We start from the raw sequence: 21,377 nt of genomic DNA, 5'->3' as shown, positions 1-21,377 counted from the left end.
TGCCCGAGGTTGACGGGCAGCTCTTAAGCCCCTGCAATCAGCTCGTGAGGCAGCCAGGATGTGCTCACTCGCCCCTTCTCCCCTGGCCTCTGCCCAGGGCGGCGCCGGGCCGAGGGATGCGCACGCCGAGCCTTTGGGCGGGGGCGCGGCCGGCCCACAATGCACCGGGGCGGGGGTCCCTCATGGCGGCCTCGGCGTGGTGCAGTGTGCGGCGTCTCTCTGAGAAGGGCTTGCGGGAAGCGGGAGGAGGGCGGCCGGGCCCTGTGCGGAGCTGGGCGCAGGCCGCGGGCCGCACGGCCAAGCTCGCCTGCCCGGTTGCCACGGCCCAGCCTCCTGCCGCCATCGCCGCCGCCGCGCTCCCGCGGGGCTCGTTAGCGCTGCCGGGCCGGCCCCGGGGAGCCCGGCGACTTCGCCAGCAGCCGGTGCCAGCCGGGCCGCCGCGCGCCGACGAGGCCCCGGGGAGGCCGGCGGTCTCCTGGACAGGGAGCCGCTCGCTCGCGGCGAGGCTCAGGGGAGCCGCCGCTGCGACCGAAGGCGCAGGTTCAGGTGCGCCGCCTGCCCGCGGCTGCGCGAGGGCGCCCGAGACCGCGGAATGAGCGGGGCGGGGCGGACGGCGAGAGCCGGGCTCTCCCGGGGCCCTGGGCGGACTGCGAGCCGCGTCGCGGGGCGGGGGCTTGCCCTGGCCCTGGTTTTGGCTCGCTGTCATTTTAACAGCGATACTGAAAGCCTGAAGCCCCGCTCCGAGACTGCTGGGGGTTGTGGAGCATGTTTTGAGTTTAGCTTTTTTGATGCCTTCGGTTGTTTCCGAATCATTGTCTGGCTTTTTTTTTTTTTAAACTCAACGACCCCCCCCCCCCCCTCCCCGGATTTAAACTCAGTTAATCCTTTTTGGCCTGTTTGCCAAAAACAAAACCAAAAACAGTCCTCAACCTAGGGTGTCTGGGCCCCGTCTAAATATGTGCTGTGACTTGTTAGTCCCATCTGTGACAGTAGCCCTGGTCTCGGACGTGTGATTGGGCTGCTCATGCCTTCACTTCTGTGGATTGCAACCCTTGGCCACCGCTGACCGGGCCGTGGGTCTAGTGCTGTCCACCTTTTCTCTCTCTCTTTTTTTATTTGTTTGACAGATGGAGTTAGTGAGAGAGAGACAGAGAAAGCTCTTCCCACGTTCATTCCCTAAATGGCTGCCACAGCCGCTGCTGTGCCGATCCAAAGCCAGGAGCCAGGTGCTTCCTCCTGGTCTCCCATGCGAGTGCAGGGGCCTAGGCACTTGGGCCGTCCTCCACTGTACTCCCGGGCCACAGCAGAGAGCTGGACTGGAAGAGGAGCAGCCGGGACTAGAACCCGGTGCCCAGCTTCTCTTTATGTCGCATCGTTGTTGCTGTTGTGCTGCCGACCCAAGGGCAGATGGCGAGTCTCCCCGTAATACTTCAGTCCCACCCTCCCCTTCCCTCTGGCCTCTGCTTCCTGAGCGTCAGATGGCCTTGCTAAGTGAGGGTGCCCATTTGAGGGTGGTTCCTTGTTCAGCTTTGGTCGCTTTGACAAAGCACTGTAGACCGGGTGGTTTGAACAGACGTTTGGTTCTCACAGTTCTGGAGGTTGGGACGTCCCAAGATGGAGGTGGCTGCAGGCCGAGTGTGTGCTGAGAGCCCTGGTGCTGCCTTGTGGGCATCTCCCCACGTGCCCAGGTGGAGAGGGAGGGAGAGCATGTCTTCTTCATGAGGTTCCCTAATTACTTTCAAAGGCCCTGCCTCCGAATATCACGTTGTGGGGTTAGGGTTTCCATGTAGGACTTTTGAGGGGGACAAACATTCAGTCCTTAACGGATGGATGTCTGACAGATGTAACCGCTCCACTTGTACTTGCTTGTAGTCAGGGTCACCTTAGCTTGGAGTGATATAGGCAAGCCTGCTGCTGTGTTGAGAAGAGGAGAAACCAGGTCTTAGCTAAAAATGAAAGTGTGGCCCTTCTTCAAAATTACCTCTCTGGGCAGCTGGCATTTGGCCAAGTGGTTAAAGTGCAGCTTGGGGCCGGCGCCGCGGCTCACTAGGCTAATCCTCCGCCTTGTGGCACCGGCACACTGGGTTCTAGTCCTGGTCGGGGCGCAGGATTCTGTCCCGGTTGCCCCTCTTCCAGGCCAGCTCTCTGCTGTGGCCAGGGAGTGCAGTGGAGGATGGCCCAAGTCCTTGGGCGCCGCACCCCATGGGAGACCAGGAGAAGTACCTGGCTCCTGCCATCGGATCAGCGCGGTGCGCCGGCTGCAGCGTGCCGGCCTCGGCAGCCATTGGAGGGTGAACCAACGGCAAAGGAAGACCTTTCTCTCTGTCTCTCTCTCTCACTGTCCACTCTGCCTGTAAAAAAAAAAAATGCAGCTTGGGATGCCGCCATCCCATGTCAGAATGCTTAGGGCCGGTCCTGACTCTGTCTCCCTTCCATCTTCCTGCTAGTGTTCACCCTCAGGTGGCTGGGTCCCTGCCATCCACATAGGAGACTCGGATTGAGTTCCCCTGGCTGCATGCTGCTCCTTGTCCCAGCCATGGCTGTCGCAGGCATCTGGGGAGTGAACCCATGGATGGGAGCCCTCTCTATGGCTGTCTTTGAAAAACAAACAAAAAAGCTGGCACCGCAGCTCACTAGTCTAATCCTCAGCCTGTGGTGCCAGCACTCCGGGTTCTAGTCCCGGTTGGGGTGCCGGTTCTGTCCTGGTTGCTCCTCTTCCAGCCCAGCTCTCTGCTGTGGCCCGGGAAGGCAGTGGAAGATGGTCCAAGTGCTTGGGCCCTGTACCCACTGTTAGAGTCGACCGCCCAAAAAACGTCACCAAGAGACATGTCTCTTATGCAAACAGCACGGGGAAGCTTTATTGATTATCCAGCGTGCTGGGGCTGCCTGATCATACAAAAGCAGAGCAGCCCCGAATAACCAAAGGTTAGGGTTTATAAAGGCAAAAACCGCAAAATCGGGAGGGGGGAGAGAATACACGGTTGCTAAGCGGTTGCTAATATCTTACAATCAGCAATTATGATCTTAAGACATAGACAATCAGGTCTTCAAAGAAGGAGGTACCTTTCTCTGAAGGGAGGAGAGAACCTCCACTTTGACTATGACCTTGTCTAAACAAGATAAGAGTCGGAGAACTCAGAGGGCTTCCATAGCCTTGGAAACTCATGACTGGAGCATAGGGAGATTACTGATGCCATAGACAGGAGTGTCAATTGGTAAAGTCAACAACAGGAGTCACTGTGCACTTACTCCTCATGTAGGATCTCTGTCCTTAATGTGCTGTGCATTGAGATTTAATGCTATAACGAGTACTCAAACAGTATATTTCACTTTGTGTTTCTATGGGGGTGCAAACTGTTGAAATCTTTACTTAATGCATACTAAACTGATCCTCTGTAAAAAAAAAAAAAGAAATTATCAACTCCCAACTTGACTCTCATTGGGATTAAACATGACAATAGGTCTGATCTGATTTCATCATCATTTAAAAAAAATCATCTATTATTTTTCAATTTATGTTTCTGTGTGGGAGCAAACTGTTGAAATCCATACTTAATGTATACTAAGCTGATCTTCTGTATATTAAGATAATCGAAAATGAATCTTGATGTGAATGGAAGGGGAGAGGGAGTGGGAAAGGGGAGGGTTGTGGGTGGGAGGAACGGTATTGGGGGGAAGCCATTGTAATCCATAAATCGTACTTTGGAAATTTATATTCATTATATAAAAGTTAAAAAAAAATGAGATGGAAAACAGAATGAAGTGTTTCAGTTTGATTCACATAGCAATTGCAAGATTGAATTTGTCAGTTTGGATTTATAAAATTTATGAAATGTCCTAAAATTCACAGTTGGGCTACTGTGCCAGCTCGTTCATGAATGTTTTAAGAGCAAATAATTATTTGCATTTTTGCTGCTCCTCAACTCCCATGCTGGCCTTTGCTTTTTACCTAACATACATAATAAAATTTAAAATGAGAAATAAAAAAAAAACATAGACAAATCACATTTTCATTATTAGCTCAGGTAACCCAGATGTAACCTTTTTATTTTTAAGCTTGAGCAATCATGCTAGGGGGTTTTTGTGCGTTGCCAAGGGTGATATAGTGTACTGCTATTGTCCGACTATTTGAGATCATAGTTTCAGACCAGAGTCTCACGGTTGGCGGGGGGGTTTGCTTTCCCAGAATGCAGTCTCAAGTGCTCCAAAATGGAGTCCCTACTGTCAAGGTGCTACTTTACTCTGTCTTATTTTCACAGCTGCACCAGGAAGGTTTAAACCTGTAAGCTTAAGCTTAACTTTTTACACCCGCACATATACAATTTTAACTCTTCACCACATGGGGGACCAGGAGGAAGTACCTGGCTCCTGGCCTCGGATCGGCGCAGTGTGCTGGCCATAGCAGCCATTTGGGGGGTGAACCAATGGAAAGAAGACCTTTCTCTCTCTCTTTCTCTCTCACTGTCTAACTCTGCCTATCAAAACACACACACACACACACACACACACACACACACACAACCCCAAAACCCAAAAACCAAAACCACCCAAACAAAAAGCCTCCACAACTAATAAACCCTACATCTCTCTGGTTTTTCAAAGTGCTATCATTTATAAAGTGTCTTTTATTTCTCTTTTAAGGGAGCAGGCCAACCTCAAGTTTGCTTAGATTACAGAGTACTTGAATTATTTTTCTCCCCTTCAAAGTATTCCTATCAACATCTAAAGTCAAGGTTGGCTGCTTTGAGGACCTTTTCTAGTCTGTGACTCTGAAGGGAATGCTCTCAGGGGAGGCCTGGCATTGGAACCACACTGTGTTATGGTGGGATTCGCTCCTTCTGTGGCTCCCGGGGAGAGACTTTCAAAGGTGGAGGCTATTCCACATGCCCCTTCTCCCCCTCCGTAGCCGGTCTACCCTCTGATTGTGACCACCATGGTCTGTTTTGGACACCATTGCAATGAAATGAACTTGGCGACACTGGGTGGCAATCATGACCTTTCTGCTGAGGGTACAGAGGTGGCATAAGAGCCAGGTTGCTGACCGGAGGCCAGGAGCTGGCCACTCTGATGTCCTTCTGTCCTGTCTACTCCCAACAAAGCAGCAGGCAAAGCCCTCCAAGTAGACCTACCCGGAGTTCTGCCTTTAGGAGACCTCTCTTTAGCCTCCATTTTGCCCAAGGTCTGTACTTGCTAAGGGCCTAGGCCACAGCAGGCACCGAGAGGAGAGGCTTCCTTCTTGCCCAGGTGAGGAGGGTCCCTCCTGGGTGTACAGAGCCAGGCTCCCATCTGTGGCACTGAGGACAGTGAGCCAGGCAGGAGTGAAACATGGGCTCTACTTTTCAGCTCAGTCTCTTCTTCGCTGTGGCCTGGGCTGAGTCAGCTCTCCAGGCGGGGTAGTCCTTGGAGGACCTTTCAGCTCTGGAGTCTGTTCTTTCACCAGCCGGGCTGGGCGAGGCAGAAGAAGGAGGAAGTCTTGGTGCAGCGTGGGTAGTGTGCTTCATGACATGGGGGACGGCCCTGGGTAAGAGGCTGAGCAGTGCTGATGGTGGGACAGAACAGATAGTGAGGTTTGGGCTGGTAAGGTGATGCTGTGACCCTCATGGTCTCATGAGCCTTTACAGAAGTAAGAGCTGGCCTGTGGGGGGCTACGGTATCCCTGTCCAAAAGGGAGACTATGTTTGGTACCAAACTCGGCTCGTGTGAGGCTCATTGAACTCACAGCTGTGAAAGCATAAACAGGATGGAAATATGAGGGAGAGCCACTTGGTGATTGATGGCCAAGGTCAGTGTCATTAGTGGGGGGGAAGGTGTTGGATTTCTCATCCTTTGTCCTTGGGAGCCCCTACAGGAGGCCAGGAAGAGCTCAGGACAGAGATCATACGTAGATAAGCCTTTGACTGAGACTGGGCCGGTCCGGTCATAAGATAGTGAAGCACTAGGTATCATTTGGAAGTGGCTGTGGCCGTAAGTTCCTTCCTGAGTGGAGCCCATCAGGGTTTGGGGCCCTGCTGCATATTGGCGCTGGGCTCTGACCCCTGTCATGTGTATCCTTTTGGCTTGGGTATGCACCCAGACCTGGTGAGAAGGCAGCTTCCCCAGGGACAGGGCTGGACTCTCCCGATGCACTTGTGGCCCCGAGGCTGTGCTGTGGCTTCCTCGGCATCACTCACATAGTGGCCGGGGGAACTCCTCCACTGTGGATTGTTTCAGTTGTTGTCAGCTGAATATTGCCAGTCTCCCCTGGATAGAGGGAGGGGACAGAGTGGCAAAACCTGGAAGGTATGAGGGAGGTTGTGATGGCCGAACCCAGGCCCTGGGGATCCCTGGAGGAGACCCTGGCCCTGGTCCCACGGGCAGGGTCCTCATGTGGTACAGCAGAGTAATGACCAGTTGGTTGCTTTCTATTGTAGATTGTACTTGGCTCAGGCCCTCTGCCCACTCCTGGGAGTGAAGTCCTGTTGGGAGCCATTTCTGCCTTTGCCCTTTCTGGGCAGTTGGCAGGCTGAGGTCCCTGCTGCCCTTGGCCCATTCCTGCCACAGCTAATTTCTTCCCTGCAGCCTGTTCCTGGCACTGAGCCCTCCCTGGCAGAGCGGGCCGCATGTTGGGTGTGTGCCAGGAAGGCCCGCTTGTACAGCTGGCACTGGCCCCAGTTCCCCAGAATCCTTCCTGGAGGCAAGATGCCTGGTAGAATTCTGCCGGGAGCCTGCAGAGTGCCTCCCTTGGTAGTTGGCACCTGCTCACCTTCCTGCATCCTCACTGTAAACTCCTCCGCTGTTTGCAAGCGTTCCATGGTTCACACAGCACTTTGCTTCATGGCTCCTCAGGTGTTCAGCAGCCCCTGTCGAGCAAGTGGTGCCCTGGAGTCTGCGAGGCCTTTGTGGGAGAATTCTGTCCTCAGTGCACGTGGGGCCACTGTATGGCATTCTAGTAGGAGGTAACCTCAGGGACTCTTCTTCCAGGGAAGGCTGTGGGGAGGGGTTAGGAGACTGGAGCCTCCTGTACCCCCCCCCCCCCAGCTGATCTGAAGCTAATAAGAACATTGTCTTAGGAGAGAAGCAGCTTTGTGATTGATCTGTAGGGGCAGTGAGAAAGGTATGTGGAAGGCTGTGTTTCCAGTATAGCCACCTGGAGACATCCTTGGCTTTGAGTGGGTACTGAGAGCTATTTCCCTAGGGAGAAATCTGGAATCAACTGACTACTGTGTGAGTTGATTCTGTACCTCGAGTGTCAAAATTTGGGGAAAGGTTGTTTTCTAAAACTAGAGGAAAACTGAAGTCAACGAAGGCTGGTGAGCATTCTTTCTTGGTGCCTTAGAGTGGTCAGCTGCCCAGGCCATCTGTGGTGACTTGGGGGCCACTGGCTCCCCCACCTTGCCTGCCTTTTGCTGTTCATGGCCTGCCTGACCCTGGATGTACTTTGTACTTGCAGCCTGCTGTGTCCTGGTCTTTCCAGGGCCTCTGTAGAAACTGGAGCAATTTGTGGTCTTTGGGAGAGTGGGGTACACTTGTAGGGGATGGCTTCTGTCCCTCCTGAAACCCCTGCTCCTACCCCAGGCTCTCTGCATCCTCATAAGCAGAGGGCCTGGGGAGGATTTCTTCTGGACAAACTGGTGTTCCCAGTACAGGAGGGGGAACAGCATCCCGTGGCCTGCCCTGAGCCACAGGGTTGGCCTAGGCAGGCACTGGCATCTGGGCTCAGAGGTGGACTCCACAGTCCATAGCATTCTTCTGAAGGTGGCTGGAACTGAAACCCAGCCCCTTATGGCTTTTTTTTTTTTCTTGGTGTAGGCAGGCTGGAGCCACTGTCCCTTAGTTTGCAGTCTTCTGTTTCCACTTTGATTTTTTTAAAAAGATTTTATTTATTTCATTGAGAGGCAGAGTTATAGACAGTGAGAGGAAGAGACAGAGAGAAAGGCGTCCGCTGGTTCACTCTCCAAATGGCTGCAATGGCCAGAGCGGCTGGAGCTGCACCGATCTGAAGCCAGGCGCTTCTTCCTGGTCTCCCATGTGGGTGCAGGGGCCCAAGGACTTGGGTCATCTTCTACTGCTTTCCCAGGCCATAGCAGAGAGCTGGATCAGAAGAGGAGCTGCCGGGACTAGAATCGGTGCCCATATGGGATGCCGGTGTTGCAGACAGAGGATTAACTTACTGTGCCACAGTGCCAGCCCCTTCACTTTGATTTAAAGTCAACTCCTTACTAAAGGTTAACTCACTAAATGAAAGGAGTGGTGCATGGGTTGGGCTGGCCCCACGGGCCTGGATCACAGGCTCAGAATTCATTGCTTAGCTCTACAGTTAACATCTTACTGTTAGTTCCCATACTGAGAGCCTTCACCAGAACCGTGGGCCTTGGTGAACAAGTAATGGCCATCTACCCAGAAACACCAAAGAACACCATCATGGGATTTTTTTTGGAGAACATGCCAGCCTCCTATTGCTGACCAATCAAAGGATGGCCATGAGCACTGTGGGCCAACCAGAGACCTGCACACCAGCTGATCAGATTTGGACTGAAGCTAATGGCCCATAGTGCTATGTCATCCTAGAGTGGGATTTTATTGGTCTATAGTCCCACAAACAGCATAGCTGCATATCAGCTTGTTGATAACCAGGCCTTTTCATCTTTGCTGGTTCGGGTGGTGGTCCTACAGGAAAGAATGATGTTGTATTCTTGGCCAATGATAAATTCTTGGGTTATTGGTAAAGAAGAACTTTCCTTTCATATTTTCTTCTGGACTCTTGACTGACGCTGGAGTTGGGCAGTTTCAGAAGCTGCTTCCTGAAGAGGCCTCCTAGTCTCTGCTGGAAGTACCAGTCTCTGTGAATCTAAAGTGCCATTTTCTTCTGCCTTTTTTTTTTTTTTTTTTTTTTGACAGGCAGAGTGGACAGTGAGAGAGAGAGACAGAGAGAAAGGTCTTCCTTTGCCGTTGGTTCACCCTCCAATGGCTGCCGCGGCCGGCGCGCTGCGGCCGGCGCACCGCGCTGATCCGATGGCAGGAGCCAGGAGCCAGGTGCTTATCCTGGTCTCCCATGGGGTGCAGGGCCCAAGCACTTGGGCCATCCTCCACTGCACTCCCTGGCCACAGCAGAGGGCTGGCCTGGAAGAGGGGCAACCGGGACAGAATCCGGCGCCCCGACCGGGACTAGAACCCGGTGTGCCGGCGCCGCTAGGCGGAGGATTAGCCTAGTGAGCCGCGGCGCCGGCCTTCTTCTGCCTTTTTTTTGAAAAATTTTATTTAATAGATACAAGTTTCATAGGTACAGCTTTTGGAATGTAGCAGTTCTTCCCTGCATACCCACCCTTCCACCCCCACTTCTGTCCCACCTGTGACTCCCTCTCCCATCCCAGTCTTCATTTTCATTTTTAATTATCTTTATTTATAGAAGACCAAATCTATACTAAGTACAGATTTCAGCAGTTTATACCCACACAGACACAAAGTGTAAAGTACTGTTTGAAGACTATTTTACCATTTATTCTCATAGTACAACTCATTAAGGACAGAGGTCCTACAAGTGCACAGTGATTCCTGTTGTTGATTTAATAATTAACACTCTTATCTATGACATCAATGATCACCTGAGGCTCTTGTCATGAGCTGCCAAGGCTATGGAAGCCTTTTGAATCCACAGACTCAGTCAGTATTTGGACAGGGCCATAAGCCCTCCTCCCTTCAGAGAAAAGTACCTCCTTCTTTGATGGCCCCTTTTTTCCACTTCCACTGGGATTTCACTCACAGAGATCCTTCATGTGGGTCATTTTTTGCCACAGTGTCTTGGCTTTCCATGCCTAAAATGTTCTCATGAGCTTTTTAGCCAGATCCAAATGCCTTAAAGGCTGATTCTAAGGCCAGAGTGATGTTTAGGGCATTTGTTGTTCTGTGAGTCTGTTGTGTGGCCTGTTTCCCATGTTGGATTATTCTCTCCTAAAGGGCCATTTTTTAAAACTTTTATTTAATAAATATAAATTTCAAAAGTACAACTTTTGGATTATAGTGGCTTTCCCCTCAAACCCACCTTCCCACCCACAAACCATCCCATCTCCTACTCCCTCTCTCATCCCATTCTTCATAAAGATTCATTTTAAATTATATTTATATACAGAAGATCAACTTAGTGTATACTAAGTAAAGATTTCAACAGACTGCACCCACACTGACACACAAAGTATAAAGTACTGTTTGAAGACTAGTTTTACTGTTAATTCCCATAGTACAACACATTAAAGACAGAGGTCCTACATGGGGAGTGAGTACACAGTGACTCCTGTTGTTGATTTAACAATTGACACTCTTATTTAAGACATCAGTGGGCCGGCGCTGAGGTTCAATAGGCTAATCCTCCGCCTGCGGCGCCGGCACCCTGGATTCTAGTCCCGGTCGGGGTGCCGGATTCTGTCCCAGTTGCTCCTCTTCCAGGCCAGCTCTCTGCTATGGCCCGGGAGTGCAGTGGAGGATGGCCCAAGTGCTTGGGCCCTACACCCCATGGGAGACCAGGAGAAGCACCTGGCTCCTGGCTTCGGATCAGTGTGGTGTGCCAGCCGCAGCGGCCATTGGAGGGTGAACCAACGGTAAAAGAAGACCTTTCTCTCTGTCTCTCTCACTGTCCACTCTGCCTGTCAAAAAAAGAACAACAACAACAAAAAGAGACATCAGTGATCACCTGAGGCTCTTGTCATGAGCTTCCAAGGCTATGGAAGCCTCTTGAGTCCACAAACTCCAACCTTATTTAGACAAGGCCATAGTCAAAGTGGAAGTTCTCTTCTCCCTTCAAAGACTAAAGGGCCATTTTTATCCATCCTCTGCTGCCACCCCTACCTCCCAAAGAGATTCACAGGTCAGGAAGAGGGCTCAGGGCCATTTGGGAACAGTGCAATGAAATGTGGTGCAGAAAGAAGAGAAAAGAAGTCGCTGGCCCAAAACACAGTAAATAATGTGAAATAGTCCGAGAGAAGCAGAAAACTGCCAGCTAGGAAAAGAGACTGAGGAGGTATCACATGAAAAATGGGCAAGAACACCACATATACCGTTGAAGGGCAGATACAGAGAAGGGGCAGTGGTGACACAGAGGCAGCATGGATGAGAGGAGCAAGTGCCCCCCACCCAGCCAACTGAGCAGCGTAATCCAGAGGTGGGGAGACCACCAGAGAAGAACGCCGCAAGGAAGCACAGATTTTCCCTGCACTGTCCTTTCCTCCCGAACAAAGCGGCTCTGCCTGTCTCACGGCCTCTCTCTCAGCGGCAGAAATATCTGTCCCAGTGTGGGTGGGGAAGCAGAGCTCTCTCAGCCCCTGCGGTGGCTCCAGAGAGGGGCAAGGCGGCCTCACCAGGCAGTCAGAAGCCTAGTGGGGTCCGTCAGAGCAGCCCCACTTCCTAGCACCCAGGATAGTGCAGAGGACAACACCAGAACCCTGGAGGCGTGAGTGGGAGAGGCTATAGATACTGTTTCCACTTCCCACCCATATTACAGGTGCCTTCTCAGAATCCGCATTGTCAAGATCTCCCCACACCTTCTCGGGACTCTGTAGGCCACCAGGTTGTATTATGGGCCTCACGCAGCAGTCATTTCTTAGGGAATCATGACTGGGGTCCAAGCCTGGCAGGCGGTGGTCGTTCCTAACAGAGGAGATTGTCTACAACAAGCAGCAGGGGGCGACAATCTCTGGTTGTGAAGAGCACCACCAAGGGGAAAACCTTCATTTTGCCACTAGAGAGGAGTCGTCCTTGGTCTCTGAGAGACACAGTGAGCCTTGTCCCATTTCCCTGTTCACCAAACAGAGGGCCCCACATTCCAGTTCCACTTGGAGGTGCTTGGCACACAACCACTGGCCAGTGACCATTTTCTGTGCTTTAGGATTAAGTTTTTTTCCCCCCAAATTTGCTAGCTGAGTGTTTCCCGTAGTAGCTCCCACTTCTCTGGATCTGACACATAGTTTTAGGGCAAAGGTTTCTGATAAAAAAAACTGGTTCTGGGGAATGTGACAGAGGCAAGAAGGGCCCGTGCAAGGCCAGCACTGAGTGTTGCTGGAGGGGGTGTGTTCAGAGAGCCCGTCTCCTGCTGAGATGAAGACATCAGATCTCACAGGCTGTGAGGCTGACGGCTCAGCTGATCACCAGTGGCCAGTGATGTAACCAATCCTGTATGTAATAACGAATCCATACAAACCTAAGAGGCTAGGATTCCAAGAACTTCCAGGTTGGTGAACACGTTGAGGTGTTGGGAGGGTGGTGCACCTGGGGAGGACGTGGATGCTGTGTCCCTTGCCCCATGCCTTGCCCTGTGCATTTCTTCTTCCTGGCTGTTCCTGCGTTGTGTCCTTTTATAATAAACATGAATATCAGGAGAGCATTTACCTGAGTTCTGTGAGCTGTTCTAGCAAATGACCACACCCGAGGGGGATGGAGCAGGAACCTCTGGCTTATGGCCAGGTTGGACAGAGCAGGGGGTAACCTGGGACCAGCTCCTTGTGATTGGTGTCTGAAGTGTGTGTGTGCGTGTGTGTGTGTGTGACAGAGACAGACAGGCAGTCCTACGGGACTGAGCCCTTAACTCCAAGCAGTTAGTTCTAGAATTGAGTTGTAGGACAGCTTGTCAGTGTTCAGTGGGGAACTGAACTGAGCTTGTCTGGGAAAAACACCATACATTTGGTCACAGAAGTGCTGGGAGTATTGAGAATACCAGTAGAGCAGTGGAGGAAATGTTTTCTGTACACATCCTCTCCTCTGGTTTAGACAACACAAAATGTCTGCAGACATTGCTAATCGTGTTCAGGGGGGTGAGACTGCTCCTGGCTGAGAACTAGTACTTTCTGTCACTGGGGTATGGCACAAACAATGATACAATTTATACAGCAAAGAGATCAATGCTGAGGCCGAGTGTCAGGGGGAACCATGTGCATATTGTGAGTGTATAAATTGAAGATAATGAAATCCATACAGCCAATGGCTCAAGTGGTTGGGTCCCTGATACCCATATGGGAAACCAGATTGAGTTACAGGCTCCTGGCTTTGGCCTGGTTCAGCTCTGGCTATTGTGAACATTTGGCGAGTGAATCAGTGGATAGAAGATCCTTGTCTGTCTGTCTCTCTGCTTTTCAAAAAAAAAAAAAAAAAAAAAAAAGGAAAAAGAATGAAAATAAAAAAGAAGGGCCAGATAAGCTGACAGTGCATCAGGTTAAGCTGCTGTCTGTGATACTTCCACTCCACATGAATCTGAGTTCAAGTCCTGACTGCTCCACTTCTGATCCAGCTCCCTGCTAATGCACCTGGGAAAGCAGCAGAAGATGGCCCAATGCTTGGGTGCCTGCATCACATGGGAGACCAGGGTAGAGTTCCAGGCTCCTGAAATAGCAAATTGAGTTTGTTCTCTCTCTCTCTTTCTCTCTTTCTCTGTCTTTCCCTCTTTCTGTAACTCTGCCTTTCAAATATAATCCTAATAAAAATAAGACAGTCATAAGGCAAAGAATAAACCAAGCCTGACTGTGAGGGCAAACCATTGAACAGGAAGTAAAGCTACATGCAGTCAAGGTTAACTGTAAAATGAAAAAGCAGAGGTGATGAGGAGTTAAGCAATGGCCAGAGCTGATGGGGCATTTAGGTCTCACCTGCTTCTTTGACCCCTGAGAGCACAGCAGACCTCATAGAGGCCTACGGAATGAGCTGCTCCCTCTTCTCCAGCTCTTAGCACCTCATCTCTCAGCTGTCACTGTGCCCCCACACTTTAACAAGACCTCCTGGAGGCTCAGGGGTAAACGAAGGCAAACACTGTAGCATTAAAAATACCGGCCTCTAGAGGTAAATACTACTTCCCACTGGGTGATGGCACATCCTATCAGATCTGAGATATGACTTTGAGAGGAGACTGGCTTGTTTGAAGCCATCAGTTTAACAAGTGCTATTTCCTCATGTACCCCAACTTACTGTCAATCAGCCGTAAGAATTTCCCAACTGTAGGGGGATGGTTTTCTGTGAGCCTCAGCCTTCCGGGGAGCTCTGAGTGCAGTCACTGGATGCCGCACACTGTCTTGGCTTCCTCCCATCTTTCTGTGGGGCTCACACACAATTCAGTGGCCATGAAGATGCTACTCGGTCCTACCTGTGTTCATGTTGTGTGGAGAAGAGTGCGCCTCTTTCAGCTAAAGAACATTTCCCCTGTTATGAGGTAAGCTGCATAACTGGATGAAACTGGACCCAGGAAGCAGTGTGCAGAGGGCTGAGATGGGTGTGAAGTGCCTCTCACTTCTCTGGAGACTTTGCTCCAGAACTCTGGGGTTCACTGCTTATGGCTGAGGAGGAGAACTATCTTCTTAGGCCCCCTCAACCCTACTAGAGCCTTCTAAAATCATCTGCACACCTTCTTGGCTGCCTCAGCCTCCCTGTGGTGATACTACAGGGCCACTGACCTGAACATGGGCCCCATGGTGTGGTGGTAATGGTGTGTTTGGGATTGAGTGACCTTTATTCCTATACCAAGATCACAGACACATGAAAATATGCCCTATTTCTGTCTAAATAGGACAATGTTATATTCTAGAGGAGGATTAAGATAGGAAAATGGAAAAGAAGGGGATACGCTGGCTGGGCTGCTGCACTCCTTATTGGCCTTTTCAATACCTCTTCTGGCCCTTCCAGTGAATTCTTTATATCGTGGCTACAGTAAGTTCTCTGCCTGTGTGAAATACACACCTGGTCATTTCACTTGACTTCCTAGAACCCTTCAGCATCTCGAGGGGAAGCCCCACATTCTCAGTGAAGTTGAACAGGCTCTGATGGCATCTCCTCCTCCAACACAGCCAGACTCCCCGCCATCCCTGCCTTGCAGGTTTCACACCCCCCAAGTCACCTGAGAACAGTTCCTCTCCACAAGCTGTTTCCTGTTTCTCCAAGAGTCCTTTTCCTTCTCCCTTTATTTAGCACATCCCTAGTCATTCTTCAGGCCCCAGGTTGGACACTACTCCAGGGATTAGGACAGTTGCTCCTTGCAAATTCCTCACTGATACTCCCAGATGATCCTTATGATGTATTTGCCACACTGTGTTGATTAGATTATGAACAGCTTCAGGGCACAGAATGTGTCTTACTGTTGTATGACCAACACTTTTAATACAGGGTGTACATAACAAGGTGCTATGTGGAGCTGTTTGTTAGTCTTCATGTGACCTGTGCTGTTTCTGTCCCACTGCTTCCTCCTCCTCACCGTCATCTTCAGTGGTATTGTTCTTTCCTCAATGCTGGTACTATTGTGTCCTTCCTCCCACCCCGGGCTCCCTCCCTTTAGCATCATCTTTGCCAATCATCTCTTCCCTTTTGAGACTATTTTCTCATCAAGGCCTCAATTCAGATATCCATCAACCCTGAATCTAGATCATCAAACCTGGAGGGTATCAGTAGGCTCTCCTCAACTTCCCACTACTATGCATTTCAACTTAAGGCTTAGCAATACCTGTGTTCTCCACAGAGCCAGTGGGACCTATTGGCTAAAGAGGTTTTAATCTGATAGACTGTGCCAATGACCCTAGGAAACATTTCGTTTCTGGCCCTCACTGGATAATTCTGTGCATCTCATGATGTTGCTATAAGAGTCAAAGGGGACAAAATACCTAAAGTCTTACTAGCTAAGAGCAGCAACTCCTCAGTGGTAACTGCTTTACTCCTGGCTCAGGGACAGAATTTCCCTGCAGTTCAGGATCACTGCATCTTCACTACCTTCAAACTACTTCTGTTCATGCCACCCAGGACCTTGCTACATCAGATTTGCTCCCAATTCCTCTATCACTGTCTGAATCTCAAAATGACAACCACACTTAAATACTTCCTTTGAGGGTACCTCAAAAAGTTCATGGAAAAACAGAATTAAAAGATGAGTCTATTTTGGTACAAAAAATTTTGAAAACCATGCACAACTTTTTCATAATATGATTTTTCTCTCATACCTTTTCTGAAGGCCTCTCATATAAATGGTTTCAAATCCTTTTTAAAAAGGATTTTTATTTATTTTAATGATAAATAGTTACAGACACAGAGAGACAGAAATAAAGGTCTTCCATCCACTGGTTTACTCCCTAAATGGCTGCAATGGCCAGAGCTGGGCCGATCTGAAGCCAAGAGCCAGGAGTTTCTTCTAGGTCTCCCACATTGGGTGCAGGGGCCCAAGCACTTGGGACATCTTCTACTGCTTTCCCAGGCCACAGCAGAGAGCTGGATCGGAAAAGAGGAGCAGCCGGGACTCGAACTGATGCCCAATGGGATGCTGGTGCTGGTGCGGCAGGCGAGGTTCAGCTTGCTGTGCCACAGAGCTGTACCCACCCCCAACCCCCATTTCAAATATTTTTGCATCAAAATAAATTTATCTTTAAATTCTATTTTCATAACTTTTTGAAATACATTCTTTTTTTGGTTAAAGATTTATTTATTTGAAAGTCAGAGTTACAGAAAGAGAGAGAGAAAGACATCTTCCATCCACTGGTTCACTCCTCATATGACTGTAATGGCCAGAGCTGAGCAAGGCAGAGCCCAGGAGCCAGAAGCTTCATCCAGGTCTTTCACATGGGTGGCAGGGGATCAAGCACTTGGGCCATCTTCTGCTACTTTCCCCAGGCCATTAGCAGGGAGCTGGATCAGAAGTGGAGTAGCCGGGACACAAACTAGTACTTAATACTGGCCCCTGAAATACTACCCTTAAGACCCTTGTCAAGTTACAATCCCATCAACTCTTTCCCTCCCGAGTGTGCTTTCTGAATGCACATCCTCACTACTGTTCCGTAGCCCGGTGCCATCTGGCTTACACCTGGGCACCAGAAACTGTTCTTGCAGAGTTTTCTGAGGGCTTTTCACAAGCAGATTAGGACCTAATTTCTTCCAAGCAGGACTCCACTGATTCAAGTTTTTTTTTTTTAAACTTTTATTTAATGAATATAAATTTCCAAAGTACAGCTTATGGATTACAATGGCTTCCCTCCCATAACGTCCCTCCCACCCGCAACCCTCCCCTTTCCCACTCCCTCTCCCCTTCCATTCACATCAAGATTCATTTTCAATTCTCTTTATATACAGAAGATCAGTTTAGCATACATTAAGTAAAGATTTCAACAGTTTGCTCCCACACAGAAACATAAAGTGAAAAATACTGTTTGAGTACTAGCAGGCACCATCTTGGACATACATCATAAGCAGAGTGACCTCAGGTCTGCACCGGCCCTGAGCCTCGCAGAAAAACCTGACTCTGGGCGGGGTGAATTAACAGGAGATTAGGACCTAGTAAATTTGTGGTGCTACTGAACTGAGACTGTGAAAAAAGAGACGGTGGGGGAGAGAACTCACGGAATTCACGTGCATACTCTCCAGAGATGCTACAATTCCGTAACTTTGGCAACCCAGTGGGAGACTGAAGGAGAATTTGAGCCCACTCTGAGGGCAGAGCAGATTCCCTGTGTGGTCCTTTGGAAAGAGCTTCTGATCTCTGGCTCCTGTGGTTATATCATTTGCCTGATAACTACCTCCAACTTCGTTCAGCTGTGCGGAATTACTTCCCTTTTGAATCAAGTTTTGATTAGTCTTTACCACTTGAAGCTTTATTTTTTTTTAAAGATTTATTTATTTATTTGGATGATATGGGGGGAAGGGTAAATAGATACATAGATGGATAGATAACTCCCATCTACTAATTCACTCTCCAAATGTTGCAAAGCCAGAGTTGGGCTAGGACAGGACCCATACACTTGGTTCATCATCTGCTGCCTTCCCAGATGCATTAACAGGAAGCTGGCTTGGAACTGGAGCAGCTGAGACTCAGACCAGCACTCTGATATGGGAAGCAGGGATCCCAAGCAATGTCTTAACGTGCACCACAGTGCCCGCACCGACTTCTTTAAAATTTTTATATCTTTTTTTCAGTAAAGCAAATATCTGAGTTCTGTTATTTCTGCAAGTTCCTCTTCATCACCCTAAATTTAGAGTTGTTAGGTTACTATTCTCAGACTTTTGATTTTCATTCTAAACACTTTCCTGCTAACTCCACTCTGTTTTTGAAGTGAGTTGGGATATAAACACATAAGGAGTATATACAAGATTTGAGTCATCTACTCTCACAGTTTCAACTAGCATTGATATAATCTGCCCATTAGTGTGTAGGTTCTGCATTTGTGGGGTCAACCAATCATGGATTGACAACATTGAAAAAAAATGTTATATTTTTGCTGCGTATACTGCATGGTTAGGCCTAGGATGGTTGTATTAGTACTAAACGTGTACAGACTGCTTTTTCTTGTCATTTACTAAATAATGCAACATATCCATTATGTATAAAGCATTTTTGTTGCATTAGGTATTATAGTTGATCTAGAGACTATTTAAAGTATATAGGAGGGTGGGTATAGGTTGTATGTGATGCTATGCCATTTTACATAAGGGAGTTGAGCATCCACAGATTTTGCTATCTCTGCAGGGTCTTGGAAGCAATTTCCCAAGGATACTGAGGGATGACTATATATGCTAATGATACTGGAATCTAAAGTTTTATTCTAATCTTCTTCTCAAGGCTTCAGAGCTGAATATCTAAACAGCATCAGGATATCTTTGTTTATGGTTCAAGTTGAATTTGGCGAAAGTAAAATTTCTGTTTTGCCTAAGTGATCTATTTTAGTGAGTTACAAGACTTAATGTGCAACCCTCCCTTCATAGAGGAAAAGGAACCCAAATATGGGTTTCCCAAAGTCACAGAGTAATTGGCTCCTAGTTGTAGGAGTAGGATTTATTGAAAAAGGCTAAGGAAATAATGTGTATTAGAAATAAATAATCCTTTTCTTTTTTGGTCCACTTTTGTATGGGGTAATTCTTTTTCTTTTTTTCTGCCTGTTCAGGTTGGTAAGATCTAGGAACAAATGCTTGGATAGAAGCTATAGGTAGAGGAGTCAAAATGGTCTCTTTAATGCCGACTTCAAATCTGACTTACAAGTGAATGCTCCAAGCTCTGCTCCTGACATTACTTGCGGTTGGGACCTACACTCAGCAGCATTGTGTCCCCTGCTGAGCCTGTGCTGGCTATGAGCAGGCAGTGCGCCAGGTCCTGGAGACCCTGGATGTGGTTTAAACTTTCCATTGTGGAGACACAATCAGTGTTTTCCAACAGGACCTAGATAATCATTTAATCTTAAAATCTTGGATAGTTTCAATGTTTAGATCACCCATGATTCTGTTTCCATTCCTCCTCGTTCTGAGTTATTTGATACTGTTTGTTGGCATGTGTGGTAATGGTAATATCTAATTGGGTGTGAATGGATAATGGCAGTTGCATATGGAACGCTGAGAGGCCTAGCAATGAGTTTTTCTTTTTTAAAGTTTTTTTTTAAAAATATTTATTTGACAGATAGAGTTAGACAGTGAGAGAGACAGAGAGAAAGGTCTTCCTTCTGTTGGTTCACCCCCCAAATGGCTGCCATGGCCGTGCACTGTACCCATCTAAAGCCAGGAGCCAGATGCTTCCTTCTGGTCTCCCACATGGGTGCAGGTGGCCAAGCACTTGGGCCATCCTCCACTGCCCTCCTGGGCCACAGCAGAGAGCTGGATTGGAAGAGGAGCAACTGGACTAGAACCCGGCACCCATATGGGATGCCGGCGCTGCAGGTGGAGGATTAGCCAAGTGAGCCATGGCGCCAGCCCTAATGTTTTTTATGTTAAGATTTCTTTATTTGATAGGCAGAGTTACTGAGAGAGAGGAGAGGCAGAGAGAGAGAGAGAGAGAGAGAGAGAGAGATCTTTCATATGCAGGTTTACTCCCCAAAATGGCTGCAAGGGCCAGTGCTGGGCTAGGCTGAAGCTAGGAGCTTCATGGTACATGGGCCTACTTGGGCCATCCTCCACTGTTTTCCCAGGCACATTAGCAGGGGGCTGGATCAGAAGTGGAGCCAGACAGAGCTAGAACTGGTGCTCATATGGGTTCCTGGTCCTGTAGGCGGCAGCTTTACCTACTTTGCCACAACCTCAGCCCCACCAATGAGTTCTAATAAGAAATCCTCCTCAGACAATACTGACACAAGAAACACTTATTTTGAGTGATTCCTAGGTTCTAGGTACAGTGGTTGGTGATCAGAAGGGGGATAAATGAGAAGTCCACCGTTTGTCCTAGAGGAGTCTGCAGAACAAAGGTTGGAAGGTGTGCATGTAAGATAATGGGAATGTGAAAGTGTGACACCACTTTGTAAAGAAAGAGTTGGCAATTTGTAGGGAGTAAAACGTGTTTTTCTTATAACCAGAACTTTCATTGTTAAGTAGTCAACCAAGAGAAATTAATATATATGTTCACACAGGAAGATTTGCACAAGAATGCTTAAAACAGCAGCATTCATACTAGCCACAGACTAGAAACAATTCAAATGTCTATAAAATGAATGAAAAAACACTTTGTGGTATATTCATACTATATATGCTGAACAACAAAAATGAACTACCGATATAGGAGTAAATCTGAGAAGCCAATACGTTGAGCTAAAGAAAAATACACAAAATAACACTTATTATTACTATTACTATGGTATTTAGTTTAGTAACAGACAAGTCTATTGCAATGAAAGTCATAAAGTTGCTGTCTGAGGGTGAGAAACTGTCTGAAAATGAGAATGAGGGGGTTTCTTGGGGACTATAGAGATGTTCTATACACCGTTTGGGACAGATAAAACATAACTAAACACCTATAAATCTGTGCATTTTATGTATATTATATCTAAAATTATTCAAGCAATGACTTTATTATGTAATTAAAATGATATAGGATCTAATTGAAAGAGGTTTCACTTGGACAAAGATGGGGCAATTTGAACATAAAAAATATTTACAAGAGAATCAAACTCAACTAATTTGTAAAAGTCAACAATTTATTTTGTGTCTGAAAAAGATTTACCTTAGGAAGTTCTTGTGCATTACTATTTTATTTATATAAATGCCTGGTGCACTAAATTATTTTTTTAAAGATTTATTTATTTGAAAGTCAGAGTTACACACAGAGAGAGAAAGAGAGGCAGAGAGAGAAAGAGGTCTTCCATCCAATGGTTCACTCCGCAGTAGGCTGCAATGGCCAAAGCTGTGCTGATACAAAACCAGGAGCCAGGATCTTCTTCTGGGTCTCCCACATGGGTGCAGGGGCCCAATGTCTTGGGCCATCTTCCACTGCTTTCCTAGGCCACAGCAAAGAGCTGGATCAGAAGTGGAGCAGGTGGGTCTTGAACCAGCACCCATATGGGGTGCCGGCACTGCCATCCCACTTCTAATTTTTACAAAGACCTATTTTCAGTTTACATTATACTCATAAGATTAACCATAAACTAAGTAAAGAGCTCAACAAATAGTAAAAAACAACACTGTTCCTTAACAGTAGAAACAAGGGC

At 48.3% G+C, this 21,377-nt stretch overlaps 1 pseudogene; it reads left to right on the top strand.

Moving 5' to 3' along the window:
* Positions 1 to 592: 592 nt before the first annotated feature.
* The window catches only part of LOC127484411 (olfactory receptor 52B4-like), a 30,724-nt pseudogene continuing 9,939 nt past the window's right edge, over positions 593 to 21,377 (top strand).

This window comes from Oryctolagus cuniculus, chromosome 1 (assembly GCF_964237555.1).
Source record: "Oryctolagus cuniculus chromosome 1, mOryCun1.1, whole genome shotgun sequence".
Taxonomy (NCBI): domain Eukaryota; kingdom Metazoa; phylum Chordata; class Mammalia; order Lagomorpha; family Leporidae; genus Oryctolagus; species Oryctolagus cuniculus.
Note: the sequence above shows the minus strand (reverse complement) of the source record. Positions and strands in the feature narration are given on the sequence as shown.